At 33.4% G+C, this 6000-nt stretch overlaps 1 protein-coding gene across 3 annotated transcripts in view; it reads left to right on the forward strand.

Moving 5' to 3' along the window:
* Window positions 1-4729, forward strand: part of LOC136874653 (toll-like receptor 6) — an 82984-nt gene extending 78255 nt beyond the window's left edge. For all 3 annotated transcript variants that reach the window (XR_011018298.1, XR_011018299.1, XM_068227735.1), the window contains one exon: window positions 4293-4729. The gene's annotated coding sequence lies outside the window, so the exon portion shown is untranslated. The remainder of the gene's footprint in view (window positions 1-4292) is intronic.
* Window positions 4730-6000: the final 1271 nt, after the last annotated feature.

Genomic DNA, 6000 nt, shown 5'->3' on the forward strand with positions numbered 1-6000 from the left:
CCAGTGTTCTACAACCGCTTGATTTGGGCATCATTGCAAATTTCAAAGTGCATTATAGAAAAATGCTGGTTCAACATTTGATAACACTGAGTGATGCAGGAAATGAACCTCTCTCCATTAATTTGCTACAAGCTATGGACTTAATTTCGGCTGCCTGGAAGCAGGTGTCATCCTCCACAATCAGCAACTGTTTCCGCAAAGCTGGTGTCTTGGCCTCCAATGATGATTATGGGGATGAAGTTTTGTCTGGCAATGAGCTAACGCTACCGGAGGGTGTAGAATTCGATACTTTTGTGCATTTCGATGATAATCTGGCTGTGTGGAGAACTACCGGATGAAGACATTATTACTGATCTATGCCAACAACGCGGTGGTGATCGACCAGCTACAAGCGATAGAGACAGTGATGGAGATGGAGATAACGACTTGAATCTTGAAACACCTCAAATGAGTGAAGTGTTAAATGCAATCGATGTGTGTAGGCGTTACATCAGTGCGAAAAGTTGTAGTGAAAATGCTTTGAATTTCTTACTAAGTTTGCAAAAGGAGGTTTATACTCTTAATGCAATAAAAGTGAAACAAGCCAAACTATCTGATTTCTTTAAGGCTGGACCAAGTTCAAAATAATATTTTCTGTCTTAATGTATTTATTATTTGCAAGGATTTACCCATGCAGGTCTATTCCATTGGTTTTTCAGTAAATGTATTTATTATTTGCAAGAATTTACACATGTAGGTCTATTTCATTGGTTTTTCAGTAAATATGTGGTGTATTGTGTAAGTCTGATTTCTAAGTAAATCTCAGTTACAAGTGGATGTTTCTCTTCCCTTTGATATACGTATAAGTCAGGTTCAACTGTATTTACAATATCTACATGTCGCGTTCATGTACAAATTAACATCGTCACTCTCCATTAGGTCCATTTAGAAGTGTCATTGAAAATGTGAAGCAGCCCTGAAGATGGTTTTCTGTGGTTTCCCATTTTCACACCAGGCAAATGCTGGGGTTGTACCTTAATTAAGGCCATGGCCGCTTTCTTCCAAACCCTAGGCCTTCCCTATCCCATTGTCGCCATAAGACCTATCTGTGTCGGTGCGACGTAAAGCAAAAAAAAAAAAAAAAAGTGAAGTCTTCATGTGAGTACGAATTCTGGTGATAAAAAGTGAGCTTGCCTGGTATTGAGCTATAATCTTATCAGAATATTTCTTTGAGAATTTATTTTCCGAGTTTAATGCCCTTCAATAAGATTCACACATACATTAGAAACTTTAAATTAATGACTTCCATGAGTTATATCAGAATAAGCTTATTCCTAAATATTAAGACAGAATTCTGGAGTACATCAATCGACATATACTTATTATTATCATCACTGGAAGACTTTATCAAAGTGACTACACCTCGTATAATCATTATCTATTTCCTACCATGATCAACATTATGTATAAAAATATTGTCGCGCTAACACGTGACAATTCGCTAGCATAAGACTCGTATCACATGTACTAATTCCACATAAATTCCACGTACAATAACAACATTATAATGATGACTAATATTTATCACAACCACATATCGCACAATGTGTAGTCAGAAAATTATCTAAGAACATGTTATCATCCAGAAACAAGTCTTACTCCCATTAAATTCGTCTCGATGACTAAATAACCATTAAGAATCATATATCACTTCTCATGTACTCCTAATAAATCCATAATCTCAATCCAGAATTGATATCCTGATGACATACTACAATTACCACAAAGCACGAATGCAAGTCCAAAAATCACGGAAATATTGAAAAATATTGGGAAAATATTACCTCAATAAATTCCTATGACACAGACTAACTCTCTAATACAATGAAATTCATAAAATCAGAAAGGATGGTTATGATAACACATGGATAACTTCAACAGATCTATCATTTCAGAACCCGATAACACATGGTCAGGAATCTGAACAAGTATACGATTTAAACTCCAAGTCCTATCTCGCATATTAGGAAATAATCAATAAAATATCATGCAAAAGAAATCAATTACAGACTACCAGACCACACCAAAAGAATAAGAGTAGAAATAAAGTGCTACAAAGAACAGATCTATAAATAAGACGTAGTCGACTTAACTTATACTATAGTCTTCACGTTGAGCTCCTGGCATCCTCAACTGAACATTCTTGGGTTGAAATCCTTGCATTTCTCCGCTGTTGGCGCTGATCCGTTGACTTAGAAATTCATGATGGAATGTGTGTAGTATCAGGCACGAAATTCTGAACAAAATCCTGCAAGTTGTTATAGAAAAACACGTACTTTAATTATTTATCTCTATCTTTTCGACATCTGTTGGTTGAACACTAATTGTAGTCGTAGGCTTGCACAATTGAAGTATGAGCTGAATGCTGGAAATGCGTCCACTATCCCTGGCAATGGCTGTATCTCCACTGACGTTCTGCGACGAAATAAGCTGAAGTGAGCAGCAGTTAGAAGTGAGAATGTGCATGCGTATGACTCGCTTTAAGTAACATGGTACTCCACTCATCGTAGGAAGTACGAGTTGGTTCAAGTACCGAATTCTTATCAGTTTCTTTAACTAAATTCACATTACTTTCTGCCAGTATACCATTCAAATTAATATAAATTCAGTTACTAATTATTACAATTCACACGTGACATCATTAACAATGTCCAGTCAGTTCACTTTTATACACCTTCATAATTACACACATCATGCTGTCGATGCTATTAAAAATATTTCCTTTACTTTTAACCAGTACAACTGCACGTGAACATATTCTAGCTATTTTCTTCTCTCTTCGACTTTTATTTCTGTTTTTATTTTCCGAACCAGCCAGAGCTCCCCTTTCAGGTTGGAAACAGCTCGCCGACTTGCTCAAGGACAAGCGCGTGCGAGGTTGACAAAGAACTAGACTCATGACTCATGACATACTGCCCCATATTCAACCAGCTGACACACAGCATACGGTCACAATATGTATCACAGCTATATTAAGAAACCTGCATATGGAATTTTTGATAGCAGAATTTTTTCAAGTAGTAAGGATTTTTAAGTCCAAAATATTAGAATATCAAAATTACACGAACTTTAGTAGGTACGATATATCTCCTTATGTAAATTATGTACAGAAAAATTGATACATAGTGCTTTTAAAAGAAGTATTATCTACCCAATTACAAATTTACATTAACATGTTAATTAAATTTCATGAAAAAATGGAGTTAAAAATTTCAAAAATAATTGGAAAAACTATTAATTTTATATATCTCTACTTTTATGTAGGTGACATTTCCACAAAGTTTCATGAAAATCCATGCATTAGATAAAAATATCCTCCCGGTAATAACATTATTACAGTAATTACCTTAATCAAGGCATCTAAGCAATGTAACTAGAGCAGCATCTGAAGTATCTGAGTTTGTATGCAGTAGAGATACAAAAATTGTGACTTTGAAGACAAGAGTTGCTAGTATTATTTTAATAAAGGTAAGTCCATGATATTCCTAGCAGTAGATATACTGTATCACAAATTTAGGTGAGAGTTTTCATTTAGATGGCTTAAAAGCTGTAACTTCAGTTTCCATATAAGGATTTTTTTTTTTTTTAGTTCTCAAAAATTATTGATTGGTTGAATGCTTAACTTGGTTAAAATCTCAACTGAATTATTCAGCTTCACTAGAACTGGACCCATGTATAGACAGTGTATTATTTATTTATATTTTACTGTGTTTACTTATGTATTATATCTGTATTTATCTTACTGTGACTAGCTATAAGTTCTTCTCTTCATTTTACTTTCAATCTTTAATTTTCCTTGTTGTTTCTTTTGCCTTTATGTTTTGTTGTTAACTGTTGTGTGTCTAGAGTTATTTTGTTAGTTTTTAATTTTTTCCTTTATTTTTATCATCAGATGATTTTTCCTCATTGTTCTTCCACTTATTTTTTTTTTTTTATGTTTGCATTTTTCATTGCGGAACTCTGTAATTCGGCTTCTTGCTGTCTTGGTTTTCCAAATAAATAAATAAATAAATAAATAAATGAATGAATGAATGAATGAATGAATGAATGAATGAATGAATAAATAAATAAATAAATAAATACATAAATACATAAATAAATAAATAAATAAATACATACATAAATAAATAAATAAATAAATAGATTAATTAATTAATTCCTGAGCATTTATAATAAGCTTAACCAAATGTTATTGGGGTGGGGAAATTAACTTTTGAGTAAATAGTAAAGGAGTAATCCTTCCTCTCTTCTAGGTTATCACCTGGTACAAGAGATGATGTTACTCGACTTCTCCTACTCTTGGTAATGGTGAAGGACTACACTTGTGTCTCCAGAAAGCAGCTCTAGGTGTGTGACAGTTTGTTCATCCTGAATAATAATACCTAATGCAACAGAAGAAAAGTAAACATTAGTGGAGTAAATGTTCAAATGTTTTGTATTTACAAACATAAAAATAAATATTCATAGCTTTTTGAACGGAATATATTTTGGAATGCAAAAATGTAAGTTTGAAAATGAAACTCAAAATTATTTATCATCAGTATCAGTACTGAATCTATTGTTTCTATTTATCAGCCTTTCTGTTGACCCAGGCCTTTTTGCTTGAAAATGTTAACATTACTTTCTAGTTGTAACTGAGACTTGTAATAAAATAATGAGAATGATATACAAAAACATGTGACATTTTATTGAGCAACAATAAACATGATATGGTACATAAACAATGAAACTCATTTTAAAATGACTCCTCATCTCTCTGTATGTTTTTACAACTGCTTTTAAAACACCAATCTCATTTGCTTCTCAATTTTGTACACATATTCCTTCACACACAGATGACCCATATATTTTTGGCAGCAGCATAGCCAGGATCAGCCGATGGCGGAGGGGTTATACAAAATTATGCTAGAACACAATGAAGGTGCGTGGCTATCTCTGGATCAAAATGATATACAGTATAACCAACAAATCAAACAACCCAAAAGTTTATTCCTAGCAGTAGATATATCACTTCATAAATTTCCACAAACAACAGTAAAATCAATCATTTGAGCTTGGTAAAAATTGCTGCAATTAATGATCTATCTGCAGTTAACCACATGGAATTTTTCATTGGTAAAATTTATTCGCTTTATCACCAGTCACCTAAAATCTGCATAGAATATGAAAATATAGCTGCAGCAGTTTGTATCAATCAATGCACACATTCGTGGCCTGTCATTATAAGAACACTGATACACGTCTCTTATGTTGATATTCAGATTGCAGTACACCTCAAAATCTTATATTAAAATACAGAACAAGAACAATACAATCAAGGTCGAAAGTTTCACAGCAAATGGTATGTTCAGTTTACAATCTAAAACCCAACTTTCAAGGCTTCTTAGAAAAATGGATTCAACACATCTCTTGGTTCTACAATTATGTCTCTGAATGTTTATTTAGTTTATTGTTTATTGCCAGTTTGTTAATTTTCTTTTTTTTTCTTCTTTTTTTTTTTTGTGTAAAATGTCCGTGTGGGATTTCTAACCCCCAGAACACACACACCCCCCCCCAACCAGGCTACGCCCCTGATTTTTGGTGACCATTAATCCAGGAAGTCGGACAGTAGCCTATAATTTAAGGACCTACTGTTCTTATATAAAATAAGTTTAGTATTGAATATGACATTGTTTCAATGGCTACATTAATAGACTGTCTAATAATAGCTTCTTTGATTTGCAGTAGCCAGACATCTGCACGAATAATGATACTTTACAGTCATCTTTCCAAACAGTGTATTGAGCTTGTATTTTATGCAAGATCAGAGCCGGACCCAGGATTCTCTAAAGGGAGGATCTAACTTAAATAAATGAATACCACACCACAAAACAAAAACGAGTAATTGGGACATTTTACATCCGTAGTGATCAAATTTCCCAAGTTCCTATTTTAAGAAAATTGTTACAGTATAGTAAATGC

Source organism: Anabrus simplex, chromosome 5 (genome assembly GCF_040414725.1).
Source record: "Anabrus simplex isolate iqAnaSimp1 chromosome 5, ASM4041472v1, whole genome shotgun sequence".
Classification (NCBI taxonomy): domain Eukaryota; kingdom Metazoa; phylum Arthropoda; class Insecta; order Orthoptera; family Tettigoniidae; genus Anabrus; species Anabrus simplex.